At 45.6% G+C, this 25,635-nt stretch overlaps 1 long non-coding RNA gene and 1 pseudogene across 13 annotated transcripts in view; both read left to right on the forward strand.

The window, feature by feature from the left end:
* The window catches only part of LOC105714590 (uncharacterized), a 50,465-nt gene that overhangs the window by 1,482 nt on the left and 23,348 nt on the right, over positions 1-25,635 (forward strand). For 5 of the 13 annotated variants that reach the window (XR_010343298.1, XR_010343299.1, XR_010343304.1 and 2 more), the window contains exon 2: positions 23,241-23,687. The exons of 7 other annotated variants lie outside the window; for them this stretch is intronic. This is a non-coding gene — a long non-coding RNA (uncharacterized LOC105714590). Of the gene's footprint in view, positions 1-13,516; positions 13,604-23,240; positions 23,688-25,635 lie in introns of all 13 variants that reach the window. One more of the 13 variants, XR_010343306.1, reaches the window with a different exon arrangement.
* Positions 11,114-13,507, forward strand: LOC105725764 (voltage-dependent anion-selective channel protein 3-like; annotated as a pseudogene).

The following is a 25,635-nucleotide window of genomic DNA, read 5'->3' on the forward strand; positions in this document are numbered from 1 at the left end:
TGCTTCCCTCTTCTCAGATGGATGCTTTTTTCGGGGAAACAGTTTCTGTGATGAGGAGGAGTTGGGAGATTTTGCTTCAAGTGTTGGGCTGTCAATTCCAGCAGTGTGACCTTTGAACAAATCCCTTTACCTCTATATTTTAATTTCCTTATCTGTAAATAGGGAATCCTGATCCCTGGCTCACTTACCTCTTTCACTGAGCATTTGTGAAATGTTTTATTAAACTTTTTTCTCTTACGCTTTAACAACCAAAAGAACTGCCCACTTTGATTGAAGAAGTTAGCAAGGGTTCTGGCAGAGGTGTGTAAGTTTCCTGGTTATTCGAAGCAACTGCCAAAATTGGTAACTTTACACCTCATAGGGGCTGTTTGCAAAGTCTTAACCTTGGATAAAGTAGAATGGAATCTGCATGTTTGAGACCAGTCTGCTAAGATTTTTAAAAAATCTGTTGATTATTAATTGGATTTACTGGGGAGGCAAACTTAAAATACTGCACTCTCACTGTACTTAAAGTTGAATTATGAGTTTTGAAACAGACCTGAGACCTTCAGGGCAAAACTGGAATGGTAGTTTCTGAAACAATGAAACTACTGTAACTATGGGTTATTTGTGCTGGGAGACCAGCCTTCTGCCTCCTGGGGTCTTTCAGGAAGAAACTGCTCTTGAAAAGAGAGGAGACTCAGGGCCTTTGTCCACAGCCTTCTGTGCTGCTCTCTGCATCCAGCCCTCCCGCAGCCTCTCACTCTCATCCTTATGGCTCCATTAGAAAACCTCAACCAATAGGTTCCCATCAGTCTCCCCCAAGCTCCTGCTTCCTGCTGCCCCTCCAATCTTGAGCTTATTTTAGACAATCAAAGCTGGAAGATACATCAGCCACCATTGATTGAGGCCACCCCTTCTTTAAGAGGCGAGGATACTGGGCCCAGGGAGGTGGTAAGCGGCCTTGGCCGGCTTTTGCTCTTGAGATGTCATCTTCCCAGGAGCAGACATTTCTCTGAGCTTTCTGGTTTGAGCTTTATTTTCTTAGCTGTGGGTTCTGTTTATTCCCTAAAGAGGCACAGAAACCTCTTGCAGGGACTGTGTTATGTTGTGGAAGTGCCGTGGCTCTTGATTGTGGCTGTGTGCTGCTGTCTGAGTGCCAGCTTTGTCCACGCCATGCCTCTTGTTCTTGGTGGCATAGTGCACACAGCAGCACAACTGGAGACTTGAACTCGAGAAAGGAGAAGTACAAATTGGATTCAGCCATGTTGGGGGCAGGCCCTGGCTCATGTCTACTTGCTCCTCAGAGTGCTGATTGTCCCTCACTGCTGGGTGCTGAGCAGCGTCATCCTAGTGACCTGGGAGCTCTGGGTGTGGGAGGCAGAGGTGCAGCCTGGCTCGCCCAGGGCTTGGCTGGGAGGGCCTTCCAGCAGCACTCAGAGCTGTTAGGGAGCAGTTACCTTTTCAGCTGGGTGTGAGTGACTAATAAGTCATTCAGGTGTTTTATTTATTTGGTCATTGGAGCCCAGCTTTGTACTGGGTGCTTTGCTGGATGAGGCAGGATTCTTGTTCCTAGCGAGGAGATGTGGTGGTGTGAGAGAGAGGGGATACATTTGGCCTGGGGCCGGTTAGTGTTCTTGAAGGAGGTGTGGGATTTTGAGAGGGCTGTGTTTGGGACAGTGAGTCACCTTATTCCATGGAATAGAAGATGTTTGTGTATGGGAAGTGAGGGGGAATGGGACCGTAGAGGGCATTCCGGGTGGCAGGACGTGATGGGGTAAGATGGGTGAGACCCACCTGTCTGCATCGATTCTTTGAGGGCTGCCCTCTTTGGTGCCAAGCATGTCGTGTGGGCTGGTTGTGATGGAGTGGCTGTGCACATCTGGGAAGCATCAGTGTTGGCAGCTTGACAACACCACATATAGCTGGCTGGGATGTTTCTCCATCTCTTACCCCTGGCCGCCCACTTGGGGCAGTTGGGCAACCGAGTTGAGACAGTTGGGTTCTTCCTGACATGCATTCCAGATCTGCCTGGGGAGGGTGGTGAGGGGAAGGGGCAGAAGAACTCCTGAGAGAGGGCATGTGTATGACCTCCAGGGAAGCAGCTGGAGAGGCCAGCAGAGCACAGGTGGTGCAGCTCAAGGCCATGGCAGGCTGGTGTCACTGGAGAAGGCACATGGCCATCCACTGTAGACCCCTCGAGACTGACTGCAGAAGCCACAGTGGCTGGGTTTTGTTTTTCCTTTTTTAGTAAACTGTTTATTGTGTTTCCCCTGTAGTAGTAATAAATGAAACTAAAACAAAGTTTTTATTAAACTTTTTAATTGTGTTTTCCCTGTAGTTGTAAGAAATAACAGAGATCCCGTGTACCCCTTTGCCCAGGTCCTCCCATGGTGACCTCCTGCAACACTGTGGTACAGCACCGCAGCTGGGATACTGACTACAATGCAGAAAGTACCCAGTGTCTCCATCGCCTCCTCCCTCCCACATCACCCCAGCCTCAGCCACCCAGGAATCCTTCTCCATTTCCATGAATCTGACATTTCAAGAATGTTATGTGAAGAGAATTGGAACCTTTGAGATTGGCTTTTTTTCACTCAGAATTCTCTGGTGATTCATCCAGGTTGTTGCTTGGATCAGTAGTTTGCTTTTCATTGCTGGCTTGCTTTCCGTGATATGAGGGGACAGCTAGGTTGTTTGCAGTTTTGGGCTATTATGAACAAACCATTCACATGTAGTTTCTGTGTGAGTGTATGTTTTCATTCTCTGGAGTAAATATCCAGGAATGCAGTTCCTAGGTTGTATGGTAGTTGCATGTTTGGTTTTTTAAGAAACTGCCAAACTGATTCCCACCAGCAGCGTATGAGTGATATGAGTGATGTACTTACTTTGTGACCTTGCCAGCATTTGGTGTCACCACCATTTTTTTTTTTTAGCCATTCTGATAGAAGTGTAGTAACATCTCATGTGGTTTTAATTTGTTTTTCCCCTATAGCTTATGGTATTGAGCACCTTTTCATGCTATTTATCTTCTGTGGAAAGTCTTCTCATGTCTTTTGCTCACATTCTAATTAGACTGTTTAGTGTTTTTAATAGTGAGTGCTAAGTGTCTTTATATAGTGTAGATGCTAGTGTATAGTCTAGATACTAGTCCTTTTCAGATACGTCCTTTGCAAAATATTTTATCCTACTGGGTGGCTTATCTTTTCATCTTCTTAGCAGGATTTTGTGCAGAGCAAAAGTGTTCTAATTTTAATGAAGTCCAATTTAGCAATTTAAATTTGTTCAGTTTTGTGTTATTTTTTGTATACCATTACTTTTTGTATCAGCTTGAGGCGTTTTTTAAAAGTTCTTTTGCCTATGGATGAACACTCTAGCTAGCACCATTTGTCGAAAGGCTGTTTTTCCTCCATTGAATTTCTTGTGCACCTTTGACAAAATTGGGCATATTTGTGTTGGTTTATTGCTAGCTTCTGTTCCGTTGATCCATGTGTCTGAGTTTCCCCTAATACCACACAGTCTTCATTACTGTGGATATATAGTACATCTTGTAATTGAGTGAGCAGATTATACTCTCTTTATTCTTTTTTTAATTAAAAATATTCCAGTTCATTTGCCTTTCCACGTAATATTTAGAATAATCTTGTCCATAGCTACAAAAAATCTTGCTGTGAAAATTGATAGGAATTGTGTTAAACTGAGTATCAATTGGGTGAGAGTTGACATCGTAGAATCTTCCAGCCCATGAACACATTATGTCTCTCCATTTATTTAGATCTTCTTTGATTTCTCTCATCAGTGTTGTGTAGTGTTCAGCAGTTCCTGTACATGTTGTGTTGTATATACACCTAAGTATTTATTACTTCTTTTTTTTTTGAGATGGAATCTCGCTCTGTTAGCAGGCTGGAGTGCAGTGGTGCAATCTCGGCTCACTACAACGTCTGCATCCTGGGTTCAAGTGATTCTTCTGCCTCAGCTTCCTGAGTAGCTGGGACTACAGGTGCCCACCACCACGCTCGGCTAATTTTTGTATTTTTAGTAGAGATGGGGTTTCACCATGTTAGCCAGTATGGTCTCGATCTCTTGACCTTGTGATCCGCCTGCCTTGGGCCTCCCTAAGTGCTGAGATGCTAGGATTACAGGCATGAGGCACTTTTTTTTTTTTTTTTTGCCATTTTCAGTGGTATTACCTTTTAATTTTGGTGTCCACGTGTTCATTTCTAGCAGATAGAGAGTTACAATTGATTTTTATATGGTGATCTTGTATCCTGCACCTTTGTTGAACTCACTAGTTCTAGGAGTTTTTTTGTAGATTCTGGGATTTTCTACACAGATAACTATGTCATCTGTAAAGATTTTATTTCTTCTGTTTTGATCTCTGTGCCTTTTATTTCCTTTTCCTGTTTTACTGCACTGGCCAGAAGTTCCAGCACTATGTTGAATAAGAATTCTAAGATGGACATCATTGCCTGGTTCCTGATCTTAGAGGGAAAGCATTCAGCCTTTCCTCATTATTATAATATTAGCTGGAGGTTTCTTTAGAGATGCTCTTTGAAGTTGAGTAGGTTCCCCTCTATTCCTACTTTTCTGAGAGGTTTTTAAAATAATTATGAATGAATGTTGGGTTTTGTCAGTTGCCTTTTTTGCATAAATCGATAGGACCATGTGGCTTTTCTTCTGTAGAGCATTAATTTGGTGGATTACATTGGTTGATTTTTGAATATTAAGCCAGCATCCCTGCAATAAACCCCCTTGGTAAACCCCCTTGGTCATGGTGTATAATTCTGTAAATATATTGCTGAATTCTATTTGCTAACATTTTGTTGGTTTTTGCATGTATCTGCAGGAGATACATTCCAACACCCCCAGTGGATTCCTCAAACCACAGATAGTACCGAACCTACTGAAGCTGATTGTTCTCAGTCGGAACACATTTCTGATTGGAAACAACCTATGCATTCCCTCGTATCAAACCCACAAATGCTTTTTCCATCTTTTTTTTTTTTTTTTTTTTGAGACAGGGTGTTGCTCTGTTGCCCAGGCTGGAGTATAGTAGTGCAAGCATAGCTCACTGCAGCCTCAAATTCCTGGGCTCAAGTGATCCTCCTGCCTCAGCCTCCCAAGTAGCTGGGCCTATCCCAACACTTGCCACCACACCTAGCTATTTATTATTATTTTTTGGTAGAAACAGGATCTTGCTGTGATGCCCAGGCTGGTCTCAAACTCCTGGCTTCAAGCCATCCTCCTGCTTCAGTCTCCCAAAGTGCTGAGATTACAGGTGTGAACTACCACACCCAGCCATAAGTATTTTTTTAATCTTAACTAGGCAGTGTATCATGCACCAGGGCTGTAACATTTGCAATTGGAGGAGTGACAGGAAAACTAGCATGAATTTCTTTTTCCTTCTTCACAGTTTCACAGATAGAAGATTTTTTTCTTACTGTAGATCTTAGCAACCTCAGCATATGAATTTTTTTTCTTAAATTGAAAGTTTTTACGCTTTTACTTAAAGGCAGCATTTTATGCCTTCTCTTTGGCATATCCAAATTGCTGTCATCCCTACTTGTATTAGTTTGTTTTCGTGATGCTGATAAAGACATACCCGAGACTGGGAAATTTACCAAAAAAAGAGGTTTATTGGACTTACAGTTACACATGGCTGGGGAGGCCTCACAATCATGGCGGAAGGCAAGAGAGCTTGTGCAGGGAAACTCCTGTTTTTAAAACCATCAGACCTCATGAAATTCATTCACTATGACAAGAACAGTGCAGGAAAGACGCACCCCCATACTTCAATCACCTCCGACCAGGCTCCTTCCATGACACGTGGGAATTGTGGGAATTACAGTTCAAGATGAGATTTGGACACAGCCCAACCATATCACTACTCTTGTGCTTTGGGCCGTTATTAAGTAAAACAAGCGTTATTTGAACACAAGCACTGCAACACCACCACAGTCGATCTGATAACTGACAGCTACTAAGTTACTAAGGGGCAGGCAGAGTATACAGCTGGATGCGCTGGACAAAGGGAAGGATCCACATCCCAGCTGGGATGGAGCAGGACAGTGCAAGATTTCATCACACTACTCAGAATGGCATGCAGTTTAAAACTTGTAAATTGTTTCAGGAATTTTCCATTTAATATTTTCAGGCTGTGGTTGATTGTGGGTAACTGAAACCCAGGAAAGTGAAACCATGGAACCATGGTTTTTGTCACATAGTGTGTCTGGTTTTGGTATCAGGGTAATACTAGCTTCATAAAATGAATTGGAAAGTGTTTCTTCTGTTTTCTTAAAAAGATAATGTAGACTTAGTGTTAGTTCTTTAAACACTTGGTGGGAATCTTCAGTAAAACCATCTGGGCTTGGAGATTTATTTTTTGTGAGTTATAAAATTGCATATTCAGTTTCCTTAATAGTTGTAGTATCATTTTAATTATCTGTGTTTTTTAGTGGAATGGGTCCATTTTCTATACGTTGTCAAATTAATGTTTGTAGAATTGTATTAGCATTCCTCATCCGTTTGCTGTCTGCAGAATCTGTATTGTTATCCCTGTTTTATTTCTGATATTAATTTGTGCCATTATGTCTTTTTTTTCTTTGTTGATCTTGTCGGAAGTTTGTCAATTTTATTGATCTTTTCAAAGAACCAGCTCTTTCTTTCATTGATTTTGTTTCAGTTTCTTTGATTTCTACTTTTATCTTTATTATTTCCTTCTTTTTCTTGCTTTTGGTACATTTTGTACTTCTTTTTCTAGGTTCTTGAAGTAGAAGCTTAGATTATTGATTTGAAACCTTTCCTTTTCTCTAATGTGAGCATTTTGGTTACAGTTAGTTCCCTCCCAGGACTGTATTAGTTGTGTTATTGAGAGGGGTGTTGAAGCCTCCAACAATCTTTGTGAATTTATTTATTTTTCCTTTCAGTTGTATTAGTTTTAGCTTCACATTATTTTGCAGCTCTGATGTTTTTGAATATACATGCACATTTAGGCTCACTATGTCTCAGTGAATTGGCTCTCATTATTATGTAATACTCCTCTCAGTCTCTGGTCATTTTCTTTGTGCTGAAATATACTTTATCTGATAATGTAACAACTTGTTCTTCATAGATTAATATTTTCAGGATGTATCATTATTATTTTTTTATTTTCAACCTGCTTGTAATCATTGTATTTGCAGTGAATTTTTTCTAGACAGTGTATAGTTGAATCATTTAAAAAATCTACTCTGCCAATCTGTCTTTTAATTGGTGTATTTAGATCATTTACATTTAATATATTTACTGATATGTTAGGGCATATTCATTTTTCGTTTTGTTTGTCTCTGGTTATTATTTCTGTTTTCTTTTTCCTGCTTTGGGTTACATGAACATTTTCTTTAGAATTATATTTCGATTTATATATAGTTTTTTAAAAGTATGTCTCTTTATATAGATTTTTTTAGTCATTATAATGAGATATTACTTTATATAGACATAACTTGTCACATTCTCTCTGGTGTCATTTTATCAGTTCAAGAGAGCACCTGTCTGTACTCCCCATTACCCTTCCTTGTATAATTGTCATAAGTATTTCTTTTACATACATTTAGAACCACATTAGACAGTTTTTGCTTCAGTTATTAAACATAATTTAGGAAACTCAAGAGAAGGAAAGCCTAATTATTTACTTTTTTTAATATTCTAAAATACTGTGTTCTTGCTTCTTTTCAGATGTTCCAAGATTCCTTTTTCTATGATTTTGTTTCGAGAACTTCCTTTGATCATTTTGTTAGGAGTAAGTCTGCTAAGAAATTCTCTTAGTTTTCCTTAATCTGAGAAGGTCTGGATTTCCCTTTCATTCCTGAAGGATATTTTTACTGGTTACAGGATTCTTGTTTGACAGTTGTTTTCTTTCAGCAGCTGAAAAGTGGTGTGCCACTTCCTTCTGGTCTCTGGTTCCTGATAAGAGATGTGTTGTCATTCTGCTTGGTTTTCTCAAAACCGTAAGGTCTTATTTTTCTCTGACTGCTTTCAAGATTTTTTCTTTGTCTTTGTCTTTCTTTGTCTTTTATGTTTTCCTTTAGTTTAGTTATTATATGGATTTCTTTGGGTTTATCCTCTGGCATTCATTGAACTTCTTGACTGTGTAGGTTTCCACTTTTGCTAAATTTTGGAGGTTTCTAGCCACTCTTTGAGCTCCTTTTCTGCTTTATCCTCCTTCCTCTCCTGGAAAGACTCTGATGACATAAATGTTAGACTTTTTGTTACGGTCCCACAGATCCCTTTTATTTATTCATTTTTTTCTGGCTTTTTTTTTTTCTCTGTTGTCAGATGGGATAATTTCTATCGTTCTGTCTTCCAGTTCACTGATTCTTTCCTTGGCCCCCATTCTTCCACATTTTTTTTAACATGGAGTTTTGCTCTGCTGCCTAGGCTGAGGTGCAGTGGCTCAATCTTGGCTCACTGCATTCCTTGGGGTTCAAGTGATTCTCCTGCCTCAGCCTCCTGAGTAGCTGGATTTACAGGCATGCACCACCACACCTGGCTAAGTTTTTGTATTTTTTAGTAGAGATGGGATTTCACCATGTTGGCCAGGCTGGTCTTGAACTCCTGACCTCAAGTGATCCACCCGCCCAAAGTGCTGGGATTATGGGCATGAGCCCCCACACCTGGCCACCATCCTTCTACTCTCAAGCCCACCCAGGAGCTTTTTATTTCAGTTATTGTATTTTTTTTTTCTTTTTCCTTTTTTTTTTTTTTTTTTGAGACAGAGTGATGCGCTCTCTCACCCAGGTTGGAATGCGTTATCGTGCTCTCAATTCACTGCAACCTTCGTCTCCTGAGTACAAGTGATTCTTCTGCCTCAGCCTCCTGAGTAGCTGGGACTACAGGTGTGTACCACCACGCCTGGCTAATTGTTGTATTTTTAGTAGAGACAGGGTTTCACTGCGTTAGCCAGGATGGTCTTGATCTCCTGACCTCATGAACTGCCCGCCTCAGCCTCCCAAAGTGCTAGGGATTACAGGTGTGAGCCACCGCATCAGCCTGTTATTGTACTTTTCAATTTCAGGATTATCATTTGGTTCTTACAGCTTCTATTTCTTTGCTGTCTTTCCCTTTAATTCAAGTGTGCTCATTATTTCTTGTTGAAGCATTTCATCATGGCTGCTTAAAATCTTTAAATGTGGGATAATTCTAGCATGACTGTCATCTTGGTGTTGGCATTTCTTGGTTGTCTTTATTCATTGAGTTTGTGACCTTTTTGGTTCTTGGCATGATGATGATTTTTGGTGGAAACCCAGGCGTTTTTGCATTCTATTGGATATCTCTGTGTCTCATTTGAATCTTTTCTTTCAGTTGAGTTTTCTGACACTGCTTCCATGAGGGAAGGGGGTCATTATCACCACCTAGTTACTGAGGTAGAGACAGAAGTCCACCCCTTGGCCTCCACTGATGTCTGAACTGGGGAGGCTCCTCGTTATGGGTTCCCTTCCCACTGGACCATGGTAAAAGCCCCTTAGCGCCCCCGACACATCCTAGTATGGAGAGGTCCTTATTACTGCTGTTGGGATGAAAGAACCAGCTCCTACTTGGTGTCTTCTACACCACCCTGACCGGGATGTGGGGTACCTTGTAAGGGTGGAAGTCCAGCCTTTGCTCACTTGGGGGTGGGAGGGGTGCAGGCTTTTCTGTGGCTTTTGGCCAGAGTAGGGCGGTTCTTGTTTAAGAGTTTTCTGTCTTGTTGGGCTGCTCCTTTCTGGTTCATCAGCTATGGAGAGTAGCTTTTCATTGCTTTTTTTTTTTGGTTGTGTGCACATTGGTGTTTTCGGGTTACCAGTTTCTCCAGTACCCACTCTGGGATAGTGAGACAAAAAGAAAGCCTGGGAGAGTCGCCATGGCGTCCTTCCTTGAGTCCTGGGTCCCTGGCCCGCCTGCCTTCTTTTCTCCACCTTTCAGAGTCTTCTCATGTTTGTCTTGTACATACATGGTGGTCCTAGGTTTATAGTTGTACTTTGCCAGAGGAATAGGAAAATCTACATGTGCCCATCGTCCAGGAAGCAGAATTTTCAAGGCACTGTTTTTGAAAGATCTTTGGGTTGAAGAGCACGCCCAGACCACCAGCAGCTTCTTCCTAGAGGCCAACCGGAAGTACAGCCTCTGGCTTGTCTGTGTCACCGTGGAAGGCCAAGTTTAATTGGAGAGGAGATAGCTCCTAGGAGTCTCATGTGGTCACTTTTATATGGGGTCCAGAGCCACATGCATCCTCTGGAAGGACCTGCATAGGAAAGAGGCCCTGTGTACAGGGCAGCTTGAAACAGGACTCGGGCCCCCTCTTTCAGGTCCTTACAGCCCAGCTGGGATCCCACATGTCAAGAACAGATGACTGTTTCTCCTGCCTCCCTCCAAAATGCCCAGCAGCTCAACCAGAAAACAGCAAAGCTAAGCCTCCCCATGCAGCGTTTCCAAAGCACACTCCCTCCTGCCTGTTGCCTTTTGGGCTTTCTGTTTTAGTGTCCCAGTTTCAGATTATTATAGGGCTGTCTGCAAGAGAATACCTTAGGGCCTTTCAGAGGCGCTGCCCCAGGAGCAGGTGGGCATGCGTGGGAGCCTCTGCCTGTGGGCACTTCTGGACTCACAGACACTGTGGTCTGCTGTGCGGGGGAGGATGCAGCATTTTTAGATAGCCCGAGACATGGAGAAGGGGCAGCTCTTCCTGGGAGGCCTTTCCCATGCCTGGGGGATGAGGACAGGTTGTCTGAGTCAGGACCTAGGTTATGTAAGGAGAAGGAAGCTCAAAGCGGGCACCACACACCCACTGCTGGCCTAGGCCAGCGAGGTACTCACCTCTACTCCCTCTGCACACCTGCCTCAGGATCAAGGACACAGGGCCAACCCCATCTCTGCCTTCCTGGAGTGAAGGTTCTGGGGTGGGGGTGGGGGGGCCGTCATGTCATAGCAATATAATTACATAATGAAATGGTAGGTAGTAATTAGTTCTATGATGTACAGTGACAGTAATGGCAGAAGTGAGTAGTTAGAGACTGATGGGAGGGTCAGGACTGTTCCCTTGAGGAAGGGACGTTTTGGGGAAGCCCTGAGGGATGGCACAGAGGGCCAGGTTTTGGGGAGCTGAGGAGGCTGCACAGGCCACATGACTAGCTGTGAGAGGTAAGAATGGCGGTGCCGTAGCCGGCCAGATCCTGGTCCCTAGCTTCCTGGGCCTGAGGAGTGAGTTCTCAGTAATTACAGATGGCTCCTCGTGGCCCCACCGTGCCATCGTTCCTGCCTTTGCACCTGTGCATCAGCTGCACCCCTGCCTAGAGAGTCCTCTGCACCCCTGAGCTCACCTGTGTGTGGGGGGTACTTACCTCCTTCAGGGCTTTTTCTCTGTGTGGCAGCACAGGGCTCCCCGTGCCTTCCTTGCGTCCCGGGACCCTCAAGGTGCAGGAACATCTGGAGGTCCTGTTGCCATCCAGCTGCCAGTACCTGGGCAGCTCTCCCAGGGGTGGTGCCCTCCATCTCCCCAGTCTCCTGTCCCATCGGCCTGCAGCCTGCTCCAGCTTCCTTCCTGTAACCAGAGGATCAGGCCATTGCCCTTTGTCAACTGTGTTCCTGCCTCTTTGAATGAAGCCACATCTGGCTGAGGCAGAGTCATCAGAAAACTTAAATAGGTCCCCTACTCTGCTACCCCAGATGCTAGACTTCCTTGGGTTTAGAGAAGGACTTGTGTTATTTTATGTTACCCTTGGACTGTGTGCCCACGAGAGTCAGGGCAGTCCTTATGCTTGCTTCCCCACCGCCTGACGTAGGCAATGATGAGTGATTTTTTTTAACAGCTTTGTTAAGATAAAATTCACACATTTTATGTTTAACCCATTTAAACTATATAATTCAGTGCTTTTTAGGATATTCCCACAGATGTGCAGCCATTATCACAGTCACCTTGAGAACATTTCATCGTCCCCAAAAGAAACCCTGTACCTCTTGGCCGTCACCTCCACCCTTTCACCCCCCCTAGCCTGAGGCAGCCACTCCTCTGCTCTCCATCACTGTGGCATTGCAATGATGAACACTGGATGGGATGTCACCTGCATCCCAGCCTGCTCCTCCTCCCAGAGTCCTTGCTTCTCACCCTCTGCTCTGTGTCCCCTCGGCCTGCCCACCTGGATCAGTCCCCTCTGTGGTGATCCATATCAGGAAGTTACAGCCCAGCAAGGTGGCTGCAGCAGGCTCCCTGGTGTATAGCACCCAGGGCCATGCACACAGGGGTCCTGAGCAGAGGTTTGCTGAGAATGCCTGGATTGAGACCCGGGCTTGGGTTCTGAGGGAACAGATGCTGATCCCTCGGCTCCCTACAGTCCCTCCTGGAGAAAGGTCAGGTAAATGTAGCTGATGATGTGACAACGCCTCAAGTTGCCTTCAGAGGCCAAGGTGGTGTCGCACAGTCAAGCTAGAGATGGAGGAATGGCCTGGTGGGCTGGCCTCCGACCTCACAGGTGGGCTCTTGTGGCCAACGAGAGGCCAAGCTGGGAGTCAGGGTCCAGATGCACACAGGGAGTTGTTAAGCTTTGGCTTTCCCATGCCGTATGCAGGGCCTCTGGGTGGGGTCTGCTTAGGGTGTGCACTCCTGGAATCGGGGGTGGAGAGGCCAAGCTGTGTGCCCACCTGAGGTTGGCTGGACACAGCTGGAGTTTGTAGAGAGTGCAGACCTCTCCTTGTTTTTGCTTCTGCCTTCCCAGGTGGGATTTCTAATACACAGCCCTTGGCCCTCCTGGGCTGTGTCTGCAGCCAGCACCCACTCCCCTGTTGGATCAAAGCAAGCCTCTCCTGTCCTTATAAGTTGGGTGAAGGGTTGAAACGGACTCTTGATACCATATTTATACTGAACGCAGGAAAGAAGAGTGGGAAATTGAAGGCCTCCTATAAATGGGATTGTTTTAGTGTTAGCAGTAATGTTGTTATAGATTTTTCTGGACCAACAGTCTATGGCTGGGCTGTGTTGGCCTTCGAAGGGTGGCTTGCTGGCTATCAGATGAATTTTGACACAGCTAAATCCAAACTGTTACAGAATAATTTCACCCTGGGTTACAAGGCTGCAGACTTCCAGCTGCACACACATGTGAATGATGGCACTGAATTTGGAGGTTCTATCTACCAGTAGGTTAATGAGAAGATTGAAACGTCAATAAACCTTGCTTGGAGGGCTGGGAGTAACAACACCCGTTGTGGCATTGCTGCCAAGTACAAGCCGGATTGTAGAACTTCTCTCTCTGCTAAAGTAAAGAATGCCAGCCTGACTGGACTGGGTTATACTCAGACCCTTCGACCAAGAGTCACATTGACCTTATCAACTTTAGGTGATGGAAAGAACTTCAGTGCAGGAGGTCACAAGGTTGGCTTGGGATTTGAACTGGAAGCTTAATGTGGTTTGAGGAGAACATCAGATTTGTCCCTGGAAGTGAAGAGAAATGAACCCACTATGTTTTGACCTTAAATTCTTCTGTAAAATTTAAAAAAAAAAACAAAACAAAACTTTTTTTTTTTTTTTTTTTAGACTAAAGGATTTATTTGGAAATTTCCAAAGCTGCCAGAAGTGGCACTCACCAAGACCTCCGCCCATCTTCCTCACCATCTCCAAAGGGTAACACCAATCCTCCCAGCCTCCCCATGCACAAACCGATACCTCAGGCCATGTAGGGAACTAGAGTATCCCCTCCACGGCCCACACCACTGCAGAGGCAGCCCTCTGGCATCCCAGGAGATGATGGCGGCCAGAGCTGCTTGCATAGATTGAGGAAAGAAAACAAGGAGGCACCAAACAGGGCTCCTTGAAAACTCCCAACTTTCCCCTGTACAAAAAAGTGTCTCCCACATAGAAAATTTGCTCCCAAAATAGTGCAAATATCCAAAGGAAAGGGAAAAACCAGCAGCAAGGCTGGGCTTGTAGGAATGGCAAAGAACTTTGGTTTAGAAAGGCTAGGAAGAGCCTGGGCTGCACCTCCTCTTCCTGGCCCAGCTCCCCAGAGCCAGCTCTGACCCTCGCCCCAGGGGGTTGTCTGTAAACATGCAAACCCAGCAGCCTTTGGTTCCAAAATTGTTACAAAGTGCAGCCTTCAGCAGTCCTACTTGAGCTGGCCTGCCTGCCTGCATGGGGCAGAGGAGGTGTTTGCTGAACCCAATTAAAGCCAATGCAAAAAGAATAAGGCTTTGGGGACCAAGCAACAAGGAATCCTATCACTACATTTATAAAACTAAAGCTGGGGAGAAGAGAGTGACAGCAGACACTCCTCACCCCAATCTCTATGTCTGAGGCCCCAGCAAAGACCCAGAGGGTGATCTCCCTCCAGGCTCCAGGGCTGGGAAGAAAGGAAGCGATCCCTGAGCATTTAGGTCAGGCTACTTCTCAGCACCTGTTCCAGTTTTTGCCTTCGCTGCTGTACCTTGGCAAAGATGTGCCTGCCTACTGCTTCCTTGGCCTAGGGCTGGGGGTAGAAAGCAGCTCATCTCTCCTCCTTAGAATTTCCAGTCACATCAGTGATGATCTTGAGGTCTCGGCGCTGGGAACGGAGCCATTCCGGATGAAGTCCTGGGGGTTGGTGCTAAAGCTGAGCATGAAATCCTTCTGGGTCTTCAGCTGGTTGATGGACTCAATGGTCTCATGGATCTTGACATCAAGGGAGGTGATCTCCTGCTGATTGGTGGTAGAGGCCAGAAAATTGCTCATCTAGGCCTTCAGTGGGTCATCCACCTCCACATCAGTGTGCTTTTCCCTAACTCCAGGCACACAGCTCCAATTGGTCCTGGGGACCTTGAGGACCCTGTAGGCAGAAGCCAAGGAAAGAGGGTTTCTGGTTCAGCCTGGAGGCTGTGTGGCCTCTGGTACATGACCTGCCCTCTCTGAGTCACAGCCTGCAGCTACCAAATGAGGTGGTGTGGTGGTGCCTCCTACTTTGGAGAGCACTGAATAAAAAGCACATGGGGAACCCCTGAGGGGATCCAGGGATCAGGCTGTGTGTGTAAGCAGCAGTCAGAGAATTTGGGTTTTAATTTGTGTTACTGCTCTCCAAAGGGGACTGGATAAACAGGCCTGGTTGTACCCTTTTTTTTGTTTTTCTGTTTTTGAGATGGCATCTTTCTGTGTTGCCAGGCTGGAGTGCAGTGGTGCGATCTTGGCTCAGTGCAACCTCCACTTCCTGGGTTCATGTGATTCTCCTTTCTCCGCCTCCCTAGTAGCTGGGACTACAGGTGCACGCCACCGCACCCAGCTAATTTTTGTATTTTTAGTAGAGATAGGGTTCAGCATGTTGGCCAGGATGGTCTCGATCTCTTGACCTCGTGATCCGCCCGCCTTGGCCTTCCAGAGTATTGAGATTTTAGGTGTGAGCCACCATGCCCGGCCAGTTGTACCGGCTCCTTCTCACCAGCTGGGTGTGGCTGAGGAAGGAGATGGAACCAGAGTGTGTGTCTAGATCTCCTGTGTTGAGCTCCTACCCGCGGTCTGGGGAGTGGGGACTGTGGATGGTGAAGTGGAACAATGCCTCACATTTGTTGAGACCTCACAGGCCGGACACTGTGCTCAGTGTTCTTTGTGCTCATGCAGCTTTTGAAATTGAGATATAATTCACCTATCTTAAGATTCACCCTCTTAAAGTGTACAGTTTGGTGAGTTTTAGCATATACACAATGTTGTGCAACCATCCCCACTGTCTAATTCCAGAACATTTTTGTCACCCACGAAAGAAACCCCATACCCATTACCTGTCTCTCCTTATTCCCTTTCCTCCAGTCCCTGGCGACCACCAATCTGCTTTCTGTGCAGTGGATGTGCCTATCCGTTCATGTAAGCGGAATTCTGTAACATGTGGGCTTTTGTGTCTGGTTTCTTTTGACTTAGCGTCACATTTTAGACGTTCCTCTGTGCTGTAGCGTATGTGATGCTTCATTCCTTTTTCTGGATGAATAACGTTTCCTTGTGTGATCCATCATACTTTGTTCACGCATTCTTCTGTCCATGGATGTTTAGGCTGTTACCACCTCAGCTCCCTGCAGCACAGTAGCACTAGTGCAGGGTTGGGGGCCCAGAGGCCTTGGGTCACCTCATACTAAACTGTGCATTGTCTGCCAAGAAGCCTCTCTGGATTTGACTCCAGTTAAAACACTGTCCTTCCTCACACGCTCTTACGGTTTTGCCACTCATACCCTGTAAGTTGCTTCCACTCAGCCCCCTCCATCCCTGGGAGCTCCCTTTCCCCTTTTGCTTAAGTTTCTGCTACTCACCCCCTCCCCACCCTGAATATTACATTTGGAGTAGGGGCCTTGGGTTGTGTATTCTCATGCCACAGGCCTTGCATTGTGTCTCTGGTCTTTGGGATTCCTTCCGGAATGGGTTTTGATTTCAAAGGCAGCACATAAGGCCCTTGGAAATGTTCCTGGGAAACATGTTCAGGTGGCCTCTACACACCCAGCATGGAGCAGCCCTCTACAAGGCCTCTTAGCAAGGCCCTTTGAGTCCCCACCCAGATGGGAGGGCTCAGGAATCACTGGTCCAGCCAGACTGCAGTTTCCAGGGAGTAGTTCCCTTTCCTAGTTTATGTTGAGGTTGTACAAAATTGCCATTTCCAGCTTCTTATGGGAGTCATTATTAAAAATGATAACCCTGGCCCAAAGTAGAGAGATGTGCTTTCATAGTCAGTTCATGTGGCCTTATTGCCAGTTAAACTTTGAGCATTGTTGGGCTCTTCTCTTTTTTTTGGAGACATAGTCTCGCTCTGTTGCCAGGCTGGAGTGCAGCGGGACGATCTCGTCTCACTGCGACCTCCGCCTCCCGAGTTCAAGCAATTCTCCTGCCTCAGCCTCCCAAGTAGCTGCGACTACAGGTGCACACCACCATGCCCAGCTAATTTTTGTATGTTTAGTAGAAATGGGGTTTCAGCATGTTAGCCAGGATGGTCTCAATCTCTTGATCTCGTGATCCGCCTGCCTCGGCCTCCTGAAGTGCTGGGATTACAGGAGTGAGCCGCCGCACCCCGCCAAGATGTGCTTTTACAGTCAGTTCATGTGGTTTTATTGCCAGTTAAACTTTGAGTATTGTTGGGCTCTTTTCTCTTTCATTTTTTTCAGACAGAGTCTTGCTCTGTTGCCCAGGCTGGAGTGCAGTGGTCTGACAGTTCAATGCAGTCTTTACCTCCCAGGTTCGAGTGATCCTCCCACCTCAGCCTCCTGAGTAGCTGGGACTATAGGCATGCCTCACCAACCCATGGCAGGGTTGAAAAAACAAAACCAAGTGGCTGGTGCTACTGTGTTCACGTGTTTGTGCAGTGCTCACACACTTGCAGAAACAGGGCTGACATCATGGAGACAGACTGCAAAGTCCCCCAGGGCACATCCCCTCCACTCTCACCTTTAAGGCGTCCCCTTGCTCTGCCCTCTACTCAGATCCCCACCTGCCATGTCTTTTGCCTGGGTCATTCCTGGGAAATATGTCATGTCCAAAAACAGTCTGATGAGCTGATCCGCATAGGGCTTCACTTGTGGCAGGCAATGTAATATGTTAGTGTCTTAACCTTTCCTGGCCTCCGCAAGACCATTTTTCAGAAGAATCTTTTCTTTGGCCAGGAAGGATATATTCTTTATGGCGGGGAAAACTCTCTGAACCTGGGGGGCAGTTGCACTGGTGGGATCTCAGAGATGCAGGTCAGCAGTGCAGGGACCTTAGGAAGGAGGTGTCCTTCACCTTGTGCTGTGTACTTGGCCTGAGGGCTGGTCCAGCCCACACGCAGGCACAGACCAGTCACGCACAAACACCTGCCTGCAGTTGTCAGACTCGAACTCCAGGGTGGCTTCCTTCGTGGCGGTGCCAGTCCCAACACACAACATGGCAGGTGTGTTTATTTCCTGTGGCCACTGTAACAAGTTGCCACAAACTTTGTGGCTTAAAACAGCACATCTTTGTTCTGTGATCAGTCTGGAGGTTGAGAGTCCAAAATGAGTACCACTTTGGGTGCGGCAGCTTCCTTCTGAGGTCCTGGGGGAGAATCCCCTCTCCACTGCTTGCAGACTCCAGTGGCCACCTGCCTTCCTCGGCTCAGGCCCCTTCCTGTCACCACTATAGTCTCTTGCTGCTGTCATCACGTTTCCTTCTCCTCTTTGTCACATTTTCTTCTGTCTCCCTCTTAGATGAGAACCTGGATGCCTTTTTCTTTCATTTTTTATTTTTTAGAGATAGAGGTTTCCTCTGTCACCCATGCTGGAGTGCAGTGGCACAGTCATAGCTCACTGCAGTCTTGACCTTCTGGGCCCAAGGGATCTTCCTACTCGAGCTTTCGAGTAACTGGGATTATAAGTGGAAACCACCAGGCTCCAATGTGAGCTCAGGGGAGTTCAGCAGGACTAAGTAGGACTTGTGGGAGCTGCTGCCAGGTATGAGGTGTAGGCATGAGAAATGGGGAAAGGAAGATGGGGCCACCAGAGACTGCTCTGATGGACAGCACAGTCCCCACCTGGGTATCAGCGTCACCGCCTTCCAGAGCATTTGTGTTTTCAGCATGAAGCAGGATCAGGGAATGCCATTGTAGGAAAGGACCTGGAAGAGCCAGACTTGTCCACAGGTGGGGGCAATGGAGAAGTGACTTTTGCCCCAGTAGGGGCAGTGTGGCACCTGGCACTGTGGAGCTTTGAAGGTTGCCCTGACTCAAGTCAGTGAGGAAGCTGAGCCGCTCAATGTGTAGGGCGCGGCAGACACCAAGCCCAGCCTCTTGTTCACTGATTTAGTTCCAGGGGAGGTGGGGAGACAGGAAAGACTTTTTGTCCTTGAGCAGTGTTGTCTTGTTGTTAAGACTGTTTTTGTGTTTACATTTCTCATTGTGAGGTGCAGACAGGCATGGTGTTGCCGACCAGCATGGGACACGAAGGTAAAGGGACAGAGACAAGCAGGTGGAGGAGGAGAGAGACTCCCTGGAGCCACAAGGCTCTGAAGGACTGTGCTGTCCCAGCTTTGACCCACCTTCAACCAGCCACAGTGAGGCAGGCTTGTTCCACTTGGCCAGAAGGGTCTTACAGCCACGACCCATACCCCACTGTCAGTCCTTCCTCAGGTAGCTAATGCTTGCTTTTGGGCTTCTGTGTGTTCCTCTGCCTCCATGGAAAGGTTGTAGACAGGCTTCTCCTCAAAGTCTGATAAGCAGTGAGTCATTGTCTTCCTCTGAGCCCAGCAGGGTTGCACCTGGCGGCTGGGGGTGCTTTGTGATGCCCAGGCCCCAGCTGAGAAGCGGTGGTGCTGGGGTTCTTAGTGGTATCGGCGTCTGTCTGCAGGGTGCAGTGGCAGTCAGAGGGCAAAAGTCCAAGGCTCACTTCCTCCAGATACTGAGTACAGATTTTGGAACCAGCAAACCTCAAAAAACCAAACCACACACCAACCACAGTGCTGGTGTCCTCACTGTGCTTGCATTTAATCCTTAAAAGGTCCCATGAGGAGAGCAGAAAATTGCCCAAAGTCAGGGTTTCTCTGGGAGAGCTGGGGGTCTTGCATTGAGCCACAGGTTAAAGCTAGGGGCTTTAGGGGTGTGCATAGTTTTAAATCCACACTGCAAAGTAGTGGAGAAATCCTGCTGGCTGCAGCAGCTGCAGACGTGGAACAACCTGGATGCCTGCCCCAGGAGGATGGGAACTATGGACATGAGCTGCCCAGCATCACCAGTGCACTTCCCTAGAATGCCATTCACAGCCCAGACTCCTTATCTAGACCGAGACAAACAGTATTCACTAGAGCCATTGAGGGCTGTGAATGACATTGGCAGGACAGCCACCTATAGTGTATAATCAGCAGTGATGTTTATACAGCTCCTGCCTGCCAGCGGAAAAGTGAAAGCTACTCTTTAATTCCCAAGGCCAGCCACTGTGGTTTGAGCATGTGCCTACAGCCTGTGCTCGGGTTGACATCCTATATTCCCATGGTTATCTAAAAGAGGTCCTCAGGCTCACAGTGGCCATTACTAATACTCTGAGGTTGCCGCAGTGGCAACTAAAATAGAGAAGCACATTCTTCTTCCTCCCTCATCTTCAAACTGGCCTAAAATGCATTCAAGATTGCTACTCCCACTGACAGTAGTCCTGACAGCACCCTGCTCAACCTGGCCCTGGAACCTGGATTACAGTTGATGTAGATGACCTGACTGACCCTTAAGCGGAGACACTGAGAGATGGTATGATGATTGGTGACCTGTGCTGCAGAAGTAGGCATCTTCCACCTCCCTCTGCCCCCAGGGGAAAGGAGTTTCTGGGCCTACTCTTGGGACAGGACAGTGAATCCTTGGAGCTCTCATATTCCTCTTCCTGGTGGCCTAAGAAATGATGGGGCTGCCGGTGGGAGAAGATGGCCTCTGTTCAGCCAGCCCAAGCTCTGTCCTCACTGCTTGAACCGTATGCTGATGTCAGAGCACTTTGAATCTCTCATCAGAGACGTGTCTAAGAGAATAAATTTTAGCTGCCAATACTCAAGTGTGCCCTTGGGAGCTGTAATCTCCTATGACAGTAATGCCTTCTGGAAACCTGAAGGAACTCCCTGAGGATGTTTGTTTCATAGTTGACCTTAAAAAAAAATAGGTAGTAATCATATACTCTAAAATAACAATAAGAAGTATAGGATATTAAATACATACATTAACATCATCATCATTTTTCTTTTTTTTTGAGACAAAGTCTTGCTGTGTTGCCAGGCTGGAGTGCAGTGACACGATCTTGGCTCACTGCAGCCTCTGCCTCCTAGGTTCAAGGATTTTCTTGCCTCAGTGTCCTGAGTTTCTGGGATTGCAGTCATGTGCCACCATACCCAGCTGAGTTTTGTATTTTTAGTAGAGATGAGGTTTCACCATGTTGGCCAGGCTGGTCTCGATCTCCTGACCTGGTGATCCGCCCTCCTTGGCCTCCCAAAGTGCTGGAATTACAGGCATGAGCCACCATGCCTGGCCGATTGTTTTCATCAAGCATTATGCACTGTACGTAATTGTATGTTCACAGCCACATCACCACAAACATATAAGTAATGCATTGCACTGTGACATTATAACACCTATGATGTCTCTAGGCGATAGCTCCATTATAATCTCATGGGACCACTGTCTTATGTGTGGTTCATCATTGACCACAATGTTATTATGCACTGCTGGACTGTATTTTGAAAATGGTACAAATACACTCAGAAATACATGAAAGATAGAACTTTAGGGCAACAAAAGACATGGAAATTTCGTTTTATGCCTTATTTTATACCAGGGAGTTGACATAAATGTCTTTAAGGTTTGAGGTGTTGAGTAGTTGGATGAGAGAGATTAGAGAGGAATGGAAAGGAATAAGGAAATGTTATTTTTTTCTGTGATCCTCACATAGTTACTTAATATGGAATCGTTGAAATTTCTGTTGCTTTGATGAGGTAGGTTGATCCTAGATAAATAGATGATAGATCAACAGAGGTAGAGATGGGTAGATAGAGAGAGAGGTGTGGTAACAATTCTTCACTTGACCAAACTTTAGTCGGCTCCTAAACCTTTTCCTAGGTTCATCTGTATTCCCTTGTAAAATTCACATTTAGCAAAACCCTCTACCCTGGATGTCTATCGCCCTAGATGTCTGATGGGGCTCCTCATCCCCTGCCATTATACGAACGTGATGGAAATTGCTGTGTTTGGGGATTGCTTCCCATCTTATTTCGTCTCCTCACAATTCCTTCAGTAGGGGTTGGAGCATAGACTCCTGGAGGCAGAGTGCTGACCTGGCTCCCTTGCTCTGAGCCAAGGGGCCTTGGCTGTTCTAACTTCTCTCCACCTCTTGTGTCTTGACCTATAACATGGGAAGATTAATAATAATAAACGGCTGTTATGAATTAATACATGTATGCCTGGGACAGCATAAGCACTGTGTGAATATTGGCTATTGTTGTTTCTTTTGTTTTCTCTATAGGCTCAATTTCATTCATTAATCCCACTATGGAAGAGCCTTAAGTTGACCCAAGGCTTCCCTACAGGAAAGCACAGTGTGATGAAGGTTTTGGCCCATGCTTTCTGTGGCCCTGTGGTGACACCTGGGGTGCTGTGCTCAGCAGTGGGATCACTGGATCAGGGGTAAATACCTATCCTGACCAGCTGTGACAATTTGCTGGCCAGAGGAGCTGGGCCATGTCACAATTTCAGCAGCCATGGGGTGAAAGTTCTATTGCCCACATTCTCACTAGCATTTGACGTTGATGTTATACTTCATTTCCTAACAGGAATACATTTTATTTATAGGATGGAATGATTATTTGTGAGTTAGAACCTTTTTCTGATGCTTATTTGCCTCTTTCCCTGTCTATAAAGTGCCTGTTCATTTTGTTTGCTAATTTTCCTGTTGTATTTCCTGTCTGATTTGTAGGTAGTCTTTGTATTGATTGCTTACTGCTTGCAGTTGTGCGAGTTCTCTGACTCTAACCTCTTTCTTTCTAGTTTGTCTATCACATCTTTGCCTGAGCATGGAGCTGGAATTCCACTGTAGTCAAATCTAATAATATTGTTTGTTCTGGTCAGAACTTTGGGGTCTTGATTATTGAATCTTCTTCCCTGCCCAGTATCACAAAGTTGTTTCACCATATTTTCTAAGTTTTAAACATGTTTTTGAAGTTTTATTTTTACATTAAAGCTTATAATTCTTTCAGTATTTACATTTGTGTATAGCTTGAGGCGGGGATCCACTGAAAGTTTCTACCCATCATGAACTTTGTTTTCTTCTGAAATTTTCTCTAAATTTTATTAAATAAATAAAAAAATTATTTCTGACTGCACGATGGGGCATTTGGTAGAAGTGTAGAAAAGGTGTAGATGAGCAAACCCTGATGTAGGAATGAAGTGGGAAGGGAAGGTGCTCCACCAAAGTGCAGGCAAGAGCAGGAGATACAAGGAGGAAAAACGCTGGGGTCCTCTGGACCGGGCAGATCCAGGATGCACAGTGGATCCTTGTGGAGTGAATTAATGCGTGAATGTTTAGTGGAAAGTTTTCTCCTTTGAGTCAGAGTGAGAGTGTGGCATCAGGAGGTCCACTACAGAATCTTGAGTGCTCTTTCCTAATGTGCAGTACAGGGGAGAAAGGGGAGAAGGATGTTTCAGTTTCAGCAAACAGTTTTGAGTACTGACTGTGTACAGTGCCTGTGTCAGATGCTTTGGGAAATGACCATGAATACATCTTGATATTTGTGCTCTGAAACTCTTTTTTTTTTTTTTTTTTTGAGACGGAGTTTCGCTCTTTTTACCCAGGCTGGAGTGCAATGTCGTGATTTCGGCTCACCGCAACCTCCGTCTCCTGGGTTCAAGCAATTCTCCTGCCTCAGCCTCCCGAGTAGCTGGGACTACAGGTATGCGCCACCACGCCCAGCTAATTTTTGTATTTTTAATAGAGACGGGGTTTCACCTTATTGACCAGGATGGTCTCGATCTCTTGACCTCGTGATCCACCCGCCTCGGCCTCCCAAAGTGCTGGGATTATAGGCGTGAGCCACTGCGCCCGGCCCTGAAACTCTTAAGGAGAAGGGACAGACTTGGATACAGGTGTCTTCACACTACCAGACAGATGGTAGTAGGCTCCAGAGCAGCATAGAGAGACTTACTGTGAGCCAAGGACTGAGAGAGATTAGCCCCGGGAACTCTGGAGTCAAGGGAGGACTGGAGAGCTCCAGACTGAAAGATTTTCATGCGTGAATACAGGTAAGCAACTAGACTGCCAGCTTCTAGTGGCAGAGCACATTTCTTTCTTTCTTTTTTTTTTTTTTTAATTTTCTTTCTTTCTTTCTTCTTTTCTTAGACTGGGTTTCACTCTGTCACCCAGATTGGAATGCAGTGATGTGACCTCGGCTCACTGCAACCTCCACCTCCTGGGCTCAAGTGATCCTCCCAGTTTAGTCTTGCGAGTAGCTGGAACCACAGGCAAATGCCACCAATGGGCCTGGCTAATTTTTTGTAGAGATGAGATTTCACCCAGGCTGGTCTCGAACTCCTGAGCTCAGGTGATCTACCCATCTCACCCTTCCGGATGCTGGGATTACAGGCATGAGCCACTACGCCTGTCTGGGGACATGTCTTTACTTGATTTTGTTCTCAATCAGTGGTATTTATCATAGTCCTATGCACACAGTAGGTATCCAGCACACCCCTGCTTAACATATGAATAAATAAGCCTAATGTGAAATGCCTTTCTAAATTTAGTAATGGTTATTGTCCAGGTGACGTACTTTCAGAGAACAATGGCATAGGATGGCAGAAGGGTGCCTGAGCATATATGTTCCCTTCTTGGCAATTTCCCTTTGTGGATTTCTGGCCAGCAGACTAGCTTAGCACTCCCCACATTAGAGGTCAGTGTCTCCTAGAGGTGGCCATCAGGGAGGCACTGCCATATCCTTGGGTGTGACCTATCGACATTATCAACTGCCTCCCAGCCAAGGTAAGCAAGCCACTTGCACCCCTGGTGACTCCAGGACTCTAGATTGATGTGGGTGACATTCTTTGGAATATGTCTGTGTTACCGATGTGGACGAGTATGCAGTGGATTCCCACCAGTGCAACCCTACCCAGCTCTGCATCAACACTGAAGACAGGTATACCTGCTCCTGCACCAGTGGATATTGGCTTCTGGAAGGCCATTGCTTAGGTAACAGCTCTCTGGGAGGGGTCACAGGGACTCTTGGAAGTTAACCGTTGCAAGGGACATTATGAGATGTGGGCATAGCTGGCTGCCTAAGGGTACTAAGCTTTTCTTTGGGTGGGAGGTCGGGGAGGGATGAAAGGCTATTGAGTTGACATGCATAACCACCCTTGAAAATCAGTTGCCACCATCACCATCTTGTCATCAATACAGTTTTTGAACATTTTTTAAGGGCTGGAGTTTTGGATGTAGTTTTTTTTTTTTTTTTTTTTTTCAGGGCGGAGTCATGTATGTTTTTTATTTTATTTTATTTTTATTTTTATTTTTTGGAAGAAAAAAAAAGAATGAAGAAGAGGAAGAAAAAGGAAGAGAAAGAGAGAGAATGGGAGTATTGCTTTCTTGCCCAGGCTAGAATGCAATTTAGTAATGGGTATTGAAAACCTCTTTTATACCAATAATTATACTTAATGATGTAGACAAGAAAGAATAAGGAAAGAAAATAACAAACAAGCAGCCAACCAATATTTCACTTAAACCTATGAAATGCTATGCGATTACTGAGGACTGATTTACTTCCAATTATGTAGTCTCTTTTGGAATAGGTGTGAGGTGGTAATGTATGTTTTGTGTATTTGAAGTGGAGAGTTCTATAAATGTTTATTAAGTTTACTTGTTCCAGATCTGAGTTCAAGTCCTGGATGTCCTTGTTAATTTTCTGTCTCGTTGATCTATAGAATCGTTAGCTCTTCTTGTTACATTGATCCTTTTGCCATTATGTAATGTCCTTCTTTGCCTCTTTTGATCTTTGTTGCTTTAAAGTCTACTTTATCAGAGGTGAGAATTGCATCTCCTGCGTTTTATTTATTTGTTTATTTTTACTCTCTGTTTGGTTGGTAAATCTTCCTCCTTCTCTTTGTTTTGAGTCTTTGTGTATCATTGCATGTGAGATGGGTCTGGATGCAGCATACCGATGGGTTTTGGCTTTTTATCCAATTAGAATATATATGAGTTTAA

This window comes from Aotus nancymaae, unplaced genomic scaffold (assembly GCF_030222135.1).
Source record: "Aotus nancymaae isolate 86718 unplaced genomic scaffold, 86718_ANA_hifiasm-v0.15.2.pri h1tg000018l, whole genome shotgun sequence".
Classification (NCBI taxonomy): domain Eukaryota; kingdom Metazoa; phylum Chordata; class Mammalia; order Primates; family Aotidae; genus Aotus; species Aotus nancymaae.